The sequence below is a fragment of the Nipponia nippon genome, unplaced genomic scaffold (genome assembly GCF_047370975.1).
Source record: "Nipponia nippon isolate SJK-2023a ecotype South Korea unplaced genomic scaffold, ASM4737097v1 scaffold_8, whole genome shotgun sequence".
Lineage (NCBI taxonomy): Eukaryota > Metazoa > Chordata > Aves > Pelecaniformes > Threskiornithidae > Nipponia > Nipponia nippon.
The window spans coordinates 8,327,407-8,341,568 of record NW_028262402.1 but is presented as its reverse complement, the minus strand read 5'-3'; the positions used below and the strand labels follow the sequence as shown (position 1 = coordinate 8,341,568).

Below are 14,162 nucleotides of genomic sequence, written 5' to 3'. Positions count from 1 at the left end.
GCACCGGGAGGGGAGGCGGCCCCGCTCCCGCCGCCCCCGCCCGCGGCCTGGCCACCCCCCGCCCCGCCCCACCGCGCCGCGCCCGGCGCCGCCGAGGCCCCGCCCCTGCACCGCCCCCTCGGAGGCACCGCCCACCGCGGGGCGGGGCTGCAGCGCACGTGCCCCGCCCGTCGCGGCGGACGGGGCGGGGCGAAAAGAGGGGCGGGGAGCGGGGCGCGCCCGTCCGCCCGCCCGCCGAGGTCCACTCCGGGCTTTGTCTCCGCCTCCGCCGGCGGAGCCGCGTCCCAGGGGCAGGGCGGCGGGCGGCGGGCGCCGAGGGGAGGCAGGGCAGCGGCAGCGGCAGGCAGCGGCAGGCAGACAGCGGCAGGCAGCGGGAGACAGCGGCTCCCCGGTCCTCGCCGCGCACAGTCCAATGCCCGGCAGCCCGGGGCGAGGAGCGACTGCGCTTTCCTGCCGTGGCACGGCGAGTGCCTCCAGCCTAGGAGTTTTCCTGAAGCAGCCGTCACACCGGGAGCACTTTTGGTAGAGAGGGAGCAGGAGGAGACCCCGAAATGACTTACCTCCCGAGGCGCGACTGAAGGGGACTTACTGGAGTGGAACCGTAGTGGAATTTGGGTCTGGAGAGGAGTTGCTAACGCCTTTTTTTTTTTTATTTTCCTTCTTCTCCCTGTTCCCTCCCCTCTTTTCGCCCATCATTGGAAATGAACAAATTGCATTTGCAATTCAGAAAGTAGAAATATTAAATATTCCATCCCCCGGGAAGCACACATGTAGTAATGACAAAGGATTGCAAAGGAGAGAGTGGCTTCAGTTTCCCAGAGAGATCCCCTTAAATGGATTACTAAATGGGACACTACATCAGCTAGTTCTGTCCTGTAGCTGCCTAGATACATGCACCGAAAAGGTACAGTACTCCCCCGTCCGTATCCCTCTCTGATGTTTTGGGGCCCTCGGAAGGGAAGGCTCCCGGGTCGCTCGGCAGGCTCGGGAGGAGCGAGGATGGTGCGTGGTTTAAGGCTGGCTGCTGCTTTCTGTCTCGACAGCGTTCGCAGCGCCCAGGGAGGAGGAGAAGAGCCGCCTGCAAGTGCACACGCCGCGCTGCTGTTGCCACTTTCCAGGCATCTCGTGGCTTCGCCTTTCTTTTTTTCTTTTTTTGTTCTTTTTCTAACCCCCCCCCCCCAAGTGCTTAAGGTGTTAGCCCTCCTCCCTCGCCCCCTGGCACGGCTTGCATGCGCGGTCCTCGGGCTCCTCTCCGCCTCCCCGGCCCCGAGCCCCGCTGGCAGCGGGCCGGCGGCGGGGGGTCGCACCCGCCGGGGCGCCGGGGGGAGCCGGGCGGCCTCGGGACGCCGCCGGCGGGGCTGGGGCCGGGGCCGCCGCCCGCGCACCCCGGGGCCGCCGGGCATCGTGCAGGGCTGGGCCGGGGGGGGTCTTTGTTACAGGGACAATGTGGGCGCTCCGTGCAGAGGCGTAACCCCGCGGTCTCCGCTCTTCCGTGAGGGGTAGTTAGGTTGCGGTTGATTTATTAATTTTTGTTATTTTTATTTTTTTTTTTCAAGGCTGGGATTGCGTTTTGGGGGAAGGAGCCGGGAACCGAGGAAACTTCTTCCACGGCGCAGCCCCCGGCGCTGTCGCGGGCTTTGTTCGCGATCGTGGGCTGGGGCCGCGGGCTCCCCTCCCCGCCCGCTGCCGGCGGACAGCGGCCGCCTTCCCCTCCGCCTCGTCCCCGGCGGAGCGGGGTGCCGGCTGCCCTCCCGCAGCCCCGGGGAGAAGGGTGGCTCTCGGGCAGGGCTGCTCCCCGCCCCTTTCTGCCGGGCGCCGCCAGCCTCTGCCCCGCCGGCCGGTGGCTCTGCCGGCCGCCTTTCCCCGCCGGGGGAGCGCAGGCAGGCGGGCTGGCCCCGGCGCCGAGCCTGGAGGAGACTGGACCCCTCGGGGCGGCCCGGCGGGCGGGGAGCATCGCGGGGCAGCCCGGCTCCTCTCCCTCCGCCCGCGCCCTCGCCCTGCCGCTCCTTCAGCCCTTCTCCTCCCTCCGGCCCCGGGGGAGCCGGGCGAAACGGCGGAAAAGAGAAAGTTTTTCTATGGGGGGATAACAAGGCCGGCCGGCACAACGGACTTGCTGTTGGAGCAGCCCTGCCAGAGGGGCTGCGGGCCGGGCGCGGCGAGGCAGGGCAGGGGCCGGGAGCGGGGAGCTTTCCTGCCGCTGATGCTGAGGTGGGGACGGGATGCTGCTGGGGAGAAGGGATGCTGAGGAGGGGAGGGATTTCCCCCGACACACATACACACCCCGTCCCCGTATATGCACGGGTAGGGAGGGCTCCCAGCTGAGGGCAAGGTGCGCTCGGAGCCGCGGTGCGGAGCGCCGGGGACCGGGAGCCGAGGCGCGGGGGGCGGCGGCGGTGGCGGCTCGAGCAGCCCCTGCGGCCGGCGGAGGGTCAGCGCCGCCCCGCGCTCCGCCGCCGGGCAGGGCGGCGAAAAGTTTAGGTCTCCGTCATCACGCGTGGAGAAAGTACCTGCTTCTTGCGAGGGCTTGGCCGTCCCGCCGCCCCTTGCTGCCTGTCTGCCTGCCTGCCTGCCTGCCCGCCCGAGGGGGGCGTTTCCCGGGGGTGGCTCCGGCCGGCGTGCGGGTGGGGGGCTGGCGGGGGAAGCGGGGCTGAGGCTGGAGCCCCGTCAGTCGCAGCGGAGATGCCCTTCTGCCCGCCGCCACCGCCTCCGTCCTGCCTGGCTCTTCCCAGGGTGAGTCGCAAGGCGGTAACCGGTGGGTTTTCCTTCGGCGAATGGCTCTTTTTCTAACCTTGACCGCTGGTTAGAGGGAAATTTGTTCTGCCGTTCCTCTCCCGAGCTAATTGCTGCTTTTGAAGTTTGTAAACATGCGCGTTTGTGCCAGCGTCTGTGCAGCGCGGATCTGTAGCTGCTGGAGACAGAAAATTATTTCACTAATAGAACGGCAAAAATAAAGGCTGTAGTCAGCTCTGTGATAAATTGTAAAAGACGCTCATTCTGACTCTGCAAGGTGAACGCGTGATCTTCCAAAGGAGCACGCACGGCTTGCAGGTGTTGTAAATCTCCACAACCATTTTCTGTCACAGGGCTGCATGCGGTGGCTTATTATTAGACATAGATTCTGCTAACTTTTGTTTAGTATCATCCAGCAGCGATATTTAATTATTAAGCTAACCTTAAAGATAGTAGTTAGAGGCGTGATTTTCCTACTGTCTTTGCAAAGATCAGTTCAGTGACTGCTTTTGGTTTGCATTCATTTAATCTAAGTGTCATCCAGTGAGCCATTCTCACGCAAGTAATCTTTGCTTGGCGGGTAGATCCTTTGGCATCAACGTGAGAAAGTCCAGCAGAGTCAGGCTCTTTTAATTGCAGAACTCATGGAGATTTTGAGGCGTCTGTGGCATTTCTCTCAGAGTAAGATTTATGCAGCTGTTATCATGTTCAGGGCTTCCTTTGCCATTTATTTTCAGACCAGAAAAGCAAAATGATCTTGCTCTGGTTAACTTCTGTTTTTTGGGGGTTTGTTTTGTTTTGTTTTGTTTTGTTTTGTTTTGTTTTGTTTTGTTTTAATGAGACTGATCTAGTGTATTGTGAGGAAATTTGGGTCTGCTCCAGCAAACCCCTTTCTTCATGGAATTGCCTCGTACGTTGTTGGAAGCAAATACTAGCTTCAGTAAGATCAGGAAGGTTTGTTACTCTTAAAAAAACTACAGTTGCCAAGGCGTTTCACTGTCTAGGGTGTAATTTTATTTAAAGGGGACCCATTTTTAATATGGTAGCTTCTTATAAGACAAAGGGAATATATACTAACCTTCTTTAAAGGCAAACAATTTCCTATGCATAAAAACATTGATCTCCATTCCCCACCACCCTTCACTGGAGAAAATCTCTGGCTTTCATGGAAGTTTAGTTCAGGAGCAGAATGCACAGATGAGGTCTCTGTCTGAATGCTAAATGAGTTTTAAAATACTAGGTAATACTGTGAAGTATATTTGCAACATTTGCTTTTCATGTAGTAGGAATCAAATGCTTGAAGCATGGGTGAATACTTTCACGGAAGATGAATCATATGGTCACAGATGTTCTATGTATTCTCAATTAGTCTACATTAAAACTGTATATTCTTACTTAATGGCAATACCAACCTTATCAACTGAACTCATACTACTTGAACCAAAAAATAATTGGGCACTAACATCTATGAGAAACACGACTAGCTACTTGAAGATGAAAGTGAATATTAGCCATAGTACACTCTTAATGTTTCTAAATAGAGGAACACAGTTATTGGAGTTTAAGACTGAGGTCCGGCTAAGGATGAGAAGTTGCCTTCATTGAATTTTTGAAAAGAAAAAGAAAAAGAAAAGGCGAGAAATCAAATTAATGACCTGTGATAAATCCAGACTAGAACTGTTTGCATTAAAAAGGAAGTAGGTGATTGTGAACTTGCTTGTGCATGTTTTGTGAAGGGAAGGGGAAATTTGTCATCTTGTTTTGAAGAGCCATACATAAATACACATAAAAGGAGTTCACATGGTTTACAGCAGGGGAGACATAAAATGTTTTAGGATTAAATTGACCTGAGCTAATACATGCCTCGCATCCAACTTGTTTGCAAGAACACATTGTTATACTACCCAAACAAATGTTTTGTGTATAGTACCTGATTCCCATACACTATAGCAGAGTGCTGAAAACAAACAACCGGGTAAATTCTGGAAAATAACATTCAACTCTATTAGACGCAGCATACGCTAGGCAAAAGTTGAACCATACTAAAATAGAAGTTTTCACTATCCTAATTTGATACAGATGCTGCAGTGTTTTACTTCCTACTCTTCATTTATTGAGGAGGTAAATGTTTAGCCCTTCCTTATCCTTCCCGGACTCATTCACCCAAGTAAGCTTTGCTCACCCAGCGAAGCCTTGCTTGCCTGAGTAATTTTCTGAGAGTAAAGGCAGTTGCTGAAATATTACTTAAAAAGGGACTTTTTTTCATGCTTAGGCCCCAATCTGAAAATACTGTTCTCTGTTGGGAATCACTACTTGGTGAGGAAGCTATGGTGCCTGTACATTTGCTCTGGATCGACCTTCAGTGTTAAGTCTGCGTGTTACAGAGCAAGTTGCGTCTGACAAATTGTGACAAGCTTTGTCTTGACGGGGCAACAAAAAAGTAAGAGGAATAAGCAATGCTTTTTACTGGTGACTTTGAGCATTTTATGCTCGTTAATTCTGTGTATCGGGATTGCTCTAATACACAGAGATCATTTTGGCAGTAAGATACAGACAGTACTGGCATGGAGTCCGGCTGCTGATCAACAGCATACAGCAGCCATGAACAGTGTTCAAAGGCACATACAAGCAGCTGCGGGAAAGCCTGGGCCTGAGCCTGACACCTCTCTGTAGGAATATTTTTATTTTTGGCCTGTCACACCAGCCTCTTGAGTGAGGAACTGCTTAGATATGTGTAGGGTCTGCGAAGGCAGAAGTGGACTTCCCCAGTTCAAGTGCAAACCTGTCAGACCAGAGTTTACATGTCTTTATTTTCTTTATATGCTGTCTTGTGAGACAACTAAACTATTACCTATGGCCATGGAAATACTGAATGTCCACGTTTATATAGTGTTAAGGGATCTTTAATTGTCCATGGTGAACGATGCTTTGGGTTTTGGGTCTTTTGCAATGTGTCAAGTATGGCAGCACAGCTCCAAGGCACTGCTTTAGGATCTAAAGGGAAGAGTGCCACCTACTGTGTTATAATTATACATACTGTATGCCCCGCATGTCTTCTGGAGTTCCCAAGCTGCTTGCCTGCCTATCCTATTTTAGCAGCTGGAAGATGCAAAAGGATTCAAAATTAAATGTAGTATGGGAACTGAGGGAGAAAAAAAATAGAAGAAAAGAGGTATGCACCTACAACATCAGGGTATTCTGGAAGTCTTAGGAGGGGTTCAGTGAAAGACAGGCATAGAGGCATTTGCAGTTGTCGCTTCAGACTTATAAAGGCTGCTAACATTTAATAGTGCAGCCACTGGAAACAGGGAAGGCGATGAGAGATCTATGCCTCCCCCCATAAAATAATCATATTCTCAGCTTTCATGCACCAGATGAACGTAAATGAGGCTGCCAGACTTATGCCTTCTGAAATCTAAAGTTTAGCTCCAGCTATAGTTTAATAAAAAAAGGAAGTAGATATCACTTTTAAAAAAAAAAAACAGCTTTCAAAAAAGGAAGAAGAAAACGAGAAAAACCCAACATGAATTATCCCGTAATTCACTGCAAAACCTCTTGAAGTCTTTCCCAGTATAGAAGTGTAGCTATTTATCAGCCAAAAGGAGGGGTGTACTATGCTCTATGTGAATACAGAGTCATTTTTGTATGAAAGGAATTTTTCCCCAAGCCCCAGAGTGTTTCTTTAGTGGCTGAAATAGAGATGTAAAATGAAGTAGATAAACCAGCTATTAACAGAACTGCCAGTTGCTGTATCTCTAGAGTGAAGACATATGGTAATTCACTACATTCAGTGATGACCTTTCCTTTAAAAGTATTGTTAATAATAAGCATTTCTGTATAGAGTATTTATACTAGATACTTGAAATTCACATATCATGGACTACCCCATGCCATTTTTTTCATATTTTTTTTTTTAGCTACCAACAAAACTGCTACCAAGGAACTTTATACAGGAATATAGTTTTACAACATTCATGCAATGCTGAAGTTAAAGATGGGGCAGATGCCCAGCAGTGCAGCACATCGTGTGACATGGCAGCATGTGTGCTGTCCTTGGTATGGGAAGCCTTTGGCTCCTTCTCCCTCACCCTCCGCAGGTAAAGCCGTGCCTTGACTGCAGGGTTATACCCTTTGTGTGATACAGACAAAAAAAAGCATTCCTATGCTTTGTTGTCTATGCCAGTTGTCTTTAGTGAAAACTTAGTGTTTATGAAAGTAGAAAGAAATAAAGGATATTTTTATTATGCCCTTTCACCCTAGTCTGAGACCATCTCGTGGATGAGGACTATAATACTAGTAGTTTTACTGGACATAATAGCAGGAGGTTGATTATGCACTTAAAAAAAAGGTATTCCTAACCCTCATCAATTTTGCAATGACCCTGACAGACTCACAGGGCCTTCTAGTAATGAAAATGTGTAGAGTATATAATAGATATGGTTGGGTGTTCCAGTTCAGCGAATGGAAAAAGTACCCTTTTATATGAATCCCCAACACAATGGGAAAAACTGTGTCCAAATATATTCCTGACTGCAGCAAACATTATTTCTACTTTCTTATCTCTGCCTGCTCAGCTTCACTTAGATGTTCTATATATTGAGTGTTCCTACGTCGGGCTTTGATAGTCAGATGGGAAATTTGCTATGTTGGTTCCTTCACCATTGTTCATGAACATTTATCCATTACTTGCACTCGAGGCAGCCGTTCATTGAAATGTTAATGAGAATTTGAACAGTTTATAGTTCTATAGGATATTTTTTTAGCAGAAAAAAAATGCTGTTTTGTTGATGCCTTTCGAAATCTACTTTTTATTGGTAGGTTGAGATGGATTCTATGCTAATTCCTCCTGCATTCCTGAATTATGGCCTAGCTAGGCACTGTCGCTGGGATCTTCATCTATTAATCATGGAAGCTGCTTTCTTATTCGGTTGCCATAGTTTCAGTGCCTCAGATAGTGTTGGGGTGCCTTGGGAAAGGCTTGAGATATACTTGGACTTGCAAGCCTTGCAGTTATTTTGGCAGTAGTAGAGCTCTGAAGGAACAGAGAACAGCATCCAACGTTATTCAGAGTTGGATTAAAAGAGGAAACTTCTGGATATCTCTCTCTGGACCTTGTTATGTGAACATCCAGCTGATATTTACTCCCTAGATTTGCTTTTTGTTTTGTCTTGCTGGTAAAATTGTACACTTCAGAGACTAATGGCTACCTTTACCCATTGCAATAGCAAGAAAGGCTTTTCATTAGTTCTGTTGATAAATGGTTGGGTAAATTAGGGCATTTAGCGTTTCCTAAGCAATCCAGGTAATTTGTTTTACATTCTCTTTTAACCTATCTACATAAAGCATGACATCATGTTTGAGCCTGAGTTAATGTTTATTGTTATCTTAAATTTAATAGAATGACAATAAGTACCTTTTTGTTAGCTGCAGAGCAGCTTGAATTACAAAGTAGAAAAGGGGAAGTAAACTTTTTTTCAGACAGAACCAGTGCTCTTTCAGCACTCTGTTGGCACTGGCAGTATTTTTTTTTAATAATGTTTCAATATCAGTTCACAAATTCAGCATTAAAACGTGCATACTTTCAGAAATGCGGAGCTGAGTAGTCAGAAATAGCTTTTTTGACAAATGAGAAAAATGGTAAAGTAGTAAATAGGTCTAACAGGAAAGTAGCTGGAAGACTGACTTGTCACTATAGTGCTGAACATTAATTGTTTTGTCAGTTATGCATAATATAAAATAATGCACAGACATCTCTCACTAAGCACGTCATGGTCTCCTTTTTCTTTTCCCATTGAGGAAAAATGTTCATCACTTCTGTGTGAGCAGGAGTAAGCCACATGTTTTAGCAGATATTTAAATCCCATTTCTTTTGCACTTTACATTACAGTGTCTCCAGAATTAAGTGATTTCCCTCCAGTTCTAATAAAGCAATTTGGTTCTTGCACAGTTAAGCTTGATACATATCTTCTGTTCACAAAAAAAAAAGCCTTGAATATTCACATCAAGCAAGGAATCATGTTAAAAGCTGTGCAGTTTAGATTAAAGAATTCAGTATAATTGGAACTAATCTGGAAAATTAGCCACTTTTTTACTTTCAGATGGTTAGCTTGCATTCAAAGATGAGTTTTAAAGCTTCAGCTTGGGACTTTACTACCCAATCTTGTCAATTTTTCAAGTGAGATCAACAAACAGAATGAGAACACGTGCCTGTTATTTGTAATCCACCCTCAGGAGTCCTATCAACAAATTAAAGCAAAAAAATTTCACATTAATTTTAAAGATGACAAAGCTTTGTTTGCTGGTAGATGCACAGAAAAGCTGTATTTGTAATTTTATATTCTTGCATAGTAGGGAAGTTTCTGTTTTATAGTCTGGCTTTTGTGTACTCTGTTGTATATGCGTATTTTACATGAAATTAATCCCAGCCTTTTTCCTGTTAAACTCACAATGTGCATGTATCTAGCAGATTGACAGTCTGATAGAAAAAAAAAAATTGCTCTGGTCATTTTGTAGTTCCCTTTGGAAGGGAGCTGGTGATTGTGTAAGAAAATTGTTACAGTGAAAAAATTTCTTAGGTCAAAAGCTGTAGAAGTACAAATTCAGTTGTGTTTTTCTTCTCAGAATTTATTGTACTCCATTTAGTTTCAGGTTAGGTATAGAATTACTCTGTATAGAAATTAATTTAAGTAGTTCTGTAAGGTATATTTGTGCTTTCATTAACATTAATTAATTATTTTTGTTGCTTATTATTTATTTTTTACCTCTAAGATACAGAGAAATGAGTGATAAGTGATTGTATAGTCAGTATAGGGCCCAGTCTTGTTTCTGTTGGAGAGTGAAGAAAAGTTTCTACTGAACACCTCGGCAACAAGCCCTTACTCCATTTACAGTTCAGTATAGTTCTTTCAGTTTATTTATGGTTGGTCATAAGAGTTCTTCTGCATCCCCAAGCAGCTGAATTTTAGCATCAAATGTACTAATCTCATCAAGGATAGAAAATAAACATTTCTGGGAAAGTAATTTTTATATTTGTGTCCATATAGCAATTTTATGGATTTTGCTTTGCAAGTCTTGCACATGTTGAATAGCGTCTTACTGCTTGCATATTCCTGGAAGACTAAGACTTGGCTTGGGCTGCATGCGTGCAAAGGGACCTGAGAGAGAGTAAAGTTGTCTCCCGTTCAGCTGCAGAGCTCCCCGGTGCCTGCAGCCGGTCCCCGCGTGTGGGCAGAGTACACCCCTGCCCACTGGTCCTTTGGAGCAGGTGGATGGGGAGGAGCGATGGGAGGGTGGCCGGATCCCTGGCCCGTGCGCCTGGGTCTGCATGGGAAATGCTGCGGTTGCAATTGGCACGGGCCAGGAGGATACTACTGCATCCTGTCCCAAAACACCAGAGCAAGGAAGAAGATGGGATGGGATGCCTTTGTGCCGTCTGGAGCTGCTTTTCCGCCATGTGCCTTACATGCAGGGTACAGCCCAGTGTCTGTCACCTGATGGCAAAGTAGAGGTTGAATCCCATGGGACTATCCTTCTTGAATAGTACTCACTCCATGAGCTTGGATAAATGAAGCCTAGTATTTGATTCAAAATGCCTTTTTTATTGTATAGAAAGGATCACAGGTTATTTAACTGCGATCTTGAACCTCAGGTCATAGTCTTTATAGTACGGGCTTTTTGTCATAGCTCTCTAATTAAAGAAGGGCATAATGCATTAAAATCAACTTTTGAATTTAGTTTTATGTATGAACAGAATTTGGTACTATGTGTATAAACTTCTAATAGTGTTCAACCCATTCTGCTTCTGAATAATTGGTACTTATTAATTACAAATGCACAGGTTTTGCAATTACAGCTTACTGCAATTACAACTTCCTAACCATATTAATCAGAAATGACCACATTTAGACTGATTTTTTTAACTTTGCTGTAGTCTGTTATAGGAAGGTGATTATATAACATATGTCTTAAGAACTGTGTCAATGCAGTAAGAGTTTCTTTCATAGAAATGCAATATGCAGAATTTTTTTTGTTCATGGAAAGGAATTAAAGAGAAGAGTCTCTTCAGATTTTGTGGAGAAGTAAGAAGACAAACTTTTTTCTAATGATTATTTGGGATGCTTTTTTTTCTCACCCGGTGAAATTATTCTTGAATTTGAATAGGAATTTGTTTTTGTTTAAAAAGATAGTAAGAACCAAATCCTTAAAGAGCTGCCGTGGGAAGAGGAAAGATTTTTGCATGATCTACTACACTTTTTCATTATTATCTGCAAGGTGTTTCCTTTTAATTCTGTGGTAGGGAAGTTCAGCATGTTCAGATACACTGATTAATTCCGTCACGAGACGCGCATTTTGTAGGGTGGTGTCGTCTTTTTTGCTTTATCCTGTTCTAAGCATAAGACCTAGAGATACTGCCAGAACACTTCCTTTCCCAAGATTAAAAAAAAAAAAAAAAAAAGATCCTGTTCTTGTTCAACAGCATGTGTAGTCCGAAAGGCAAGTTTAGCCAACCTGGAGCTAATAGCCTGGAGGTGTGAGATGAAGGCTGGTGACTGACTAGCTGACTGCAAGAATAATGCAGTTTTGATTCATCAGAACTTTTTTCTTAGAGTGCTACATACATGTGTTAAAGTATCTATCAGAGAAAATCTTCAAAAATAAAACGCAAAGTTTGGGATGGAATAAGTTCTCTGACAGACAAATTCTAATTCCTTTTCGGTGCACCCTTTACATTTTTGACCAACTGGTTTTGCGTTCATCTGTGTTTATGTCATAAGCGCTCTTGTGTAGTTGAAATCCTGGAAGTAACATAATTTGCTAAAAAAACCCAAGTAGCGCCCAACTCAAGTGTTGTTTATGTGAGAAAGGCAAGTCAGCCAGGCCCTTTCTGGTAACATGTTGGTGCAACTAAATGCTGGTGATGTGCTGCAGAAGGGTGGAAAATGTAGACTGTATAATGACTGCTAATGTCAGAGAAGGGGTCTGTAAGAATGCTTGCATTGATTTACCTTGAATAGCAAAGCAGTTCTTTAGACTTTTTTTTTTCCCCCATAAATGGTCAGTAATCCGGTTTAGTTTGAAACAGATGAAAGAATTCATTGTTGTCACGAAGAACTTAAAGAACTTTTCAAAACCTGGAGCACCTACACTGATGCTTACACCACTGTTTTTTTTAGAAGGACTAATCCTGACCTCCTCCTTTGTGCCAGGCTCTCAAGATCCAAATATCTGGATTCCCAGCTGTAAACCTCTATTCGAACAAGTCACCTTAGCTTACATGAATATGTCATCAGAACCAATTACATTGCTCACATAGATAAGTGTAGAGGAGCTGGGGCAAGGCACAAAAATATGGGTTAGCAGGATCTAACTTTTGATCTGCTAACATCAAACAGAAAAATGAGGGCACAGTTTTGCTTCAGATTGCATGTCCATATTTATTTCACTAGGCGTGGGATTTGTCTAGAAAAGCTAACATCGGTCTTGTTCATATCAGTGACATAAATCTTGCTGACTTCAGTAGGAGTTGTTAATTACTGAAATATAAAATTTTTGGAGGAACTTAACTGATGAGCAAATTAATATCAAAACCACCAAGAAGATATTGTACTGTAATGGCATCTGTACATTGAATTGATATTTCAGCATGAAAGAGTCTAGTACTGGAAATTTTTCAACAGTAAACCAGCAGAGAACGTGTTAGTAAGGGGGCTGGAGTGCTACTGCACAGCTGCGCTGCCCACTTCTAGACAACCATCGTATGACAGCCTGCTCTAACAACTACCCGCACTTAAAAAACAGGGTTGTGTAAGAATGAACAGAACACATTTACTGAAATACATTTAGGGGGGCGAGGGCCTTAAAGATTTCAACGGATGGAGTTTACTGAGAGAGAATCCATTCCATTTTCACTACATTGCATGTCAAAGCCTGGAAGAGGGCAAGTAACTTTTCTTACCATTACATAGCAGCCTTAGAAATTGCTACAGATTTCAAGAGAAAAAGACCTTTCACCTTTTGACACAGTTTCTAAATGCAGGGGTACAGCTGTAACTAATAGTCTAATACTGTCTAGAGAAACAGACAGAGAGCTTGGTCACGTATTTTTATGCTGAAAGTGAGAAATGCACCTCTCAAAGTTTTCCGACAGCCTGTTCAACTGGGCTGTTTACATTGTGAAACCTAATAGGGAAATGCACTATGCTTTTTCCTTTGCATGTAGCCTGCCCTCTTGTGTTTCAGAATCTCAGTGCAGATGCTTCAGGCGTCCAGATGATAGCTACGGTAGTGGAAAACATGGAACAAAAACAGGAAATGATGGACACAAGCCATGCACTTCAAAGGCACTGATTTTGTGTGTGTGTGTGTGTTGTCTTGCTGTTTGCAGTATAAGAAGCAATATAGTTTTCAGCTTTCTTATGCAGAGACAGAGACATTAGAAAGTGGGTTAGCCAAACTGATGTGCAGAAAAGCTCTAGGAGTGAATTCTCAGCGATGGGTAAAGGCCGTAATGCATATGATTAAAGTGAGACAAGCTGCCTACACAAGGAATTGCTAACAAGATTCTTTCACAGCTTTCATGTCTCAGCCCTGCTTTTACAGAAAATAAATTCATGTTTAGTTTCAGTGGTTGCACTGTTTTGCTCAGCCCTACAGGATAGATAAGACAATCAAACTATACAAGTGCAACCAGTTGAACACAGAATAATACAATTTGCACTGAGCAGAAACTGTGGCTGTGCATATTAGCAAAACAGTGTCCCAGGTTAACATTTGCTTGGTGTATCTTGAGCTCCTGTTCTCTTACTGCGTAATTCTTTAATAATCACAGGGAAGGGAGGCTAAAAGCACAGATTAAATTAAGGCAAATTAGTTGGATGTTTTAGAGAGAAGGGAAGATAGAAAGAGATTCCATGTCCTTTAAACAATATTTTTTTTTCTCCTGTTCAAACAAGAGGGCAGAAATTGCTTCAAGCTATTAAATAGTTTCTGGCAGTAGTTCTAGCACTTCCCCTTGCTCATATGAAGTATATTTTCTGTAGCTCAAAAGAGTATGTAAATACTATCTTATGTTTAAAGAGCTTCCAGAATTTCAAATTATATAAAGTTTTTGCAAGATGCAGAAAAATAGGCCGCAGCAGCTGTATGCTGTCCCAGTGTTGAGAAAAGTAATGAAATAGTAATTCAAGTAATTCTTTATTTTAGAAGTGACTTAGAAATGTGCTAGAAATGGGTTTGACCCACAAATCTAAGGCCATTTTCATTTTCAATTTTCCAATCAATTTTTTTAACTTCTTGCGAAATAGTGTGCCTTTGGATTTGGATTTGGATTTTGCCTCAGGTCAGTCCCATGTGAACTCTGTGCTCATTTTAAACCATTTAATTTGTGTCTTGCTGGAGGCACAGCATCTTTCAGCCTTGTTTTCTTAACAATA

General features: G+C 44.5%; 1 protein-coding gene across 4 annotated transcripts in view; it reads left to right on the top strand.

Annotated features, from left to right (window-relative positions):
• The first annotated feature begins 284 nt into the window (after nucleotides 1-284).
• The window catches only part of SEMA6A (semaphorin 6A), a 116,559-nt gene continuing 102,681 nt past the window's right edge, over nucleotides 285-14,162 (top strand). For 3 of the 4 annotated variants that reach the window (XM_087741527.1, XM_087741526.1, XM_087741524.1), the window contains exon 1: nucleotides 285-904. The gene's annotated coding sequence lies outside the window, so the exon portion shown is untranslated. Of the gene's footprint in view, nucleotides 905-2,414; nucleotides 2,731-14,162 lie in introns of those variants that run through there. The other variant, XM_087741525.1, reaches the window with a different exon arrangement.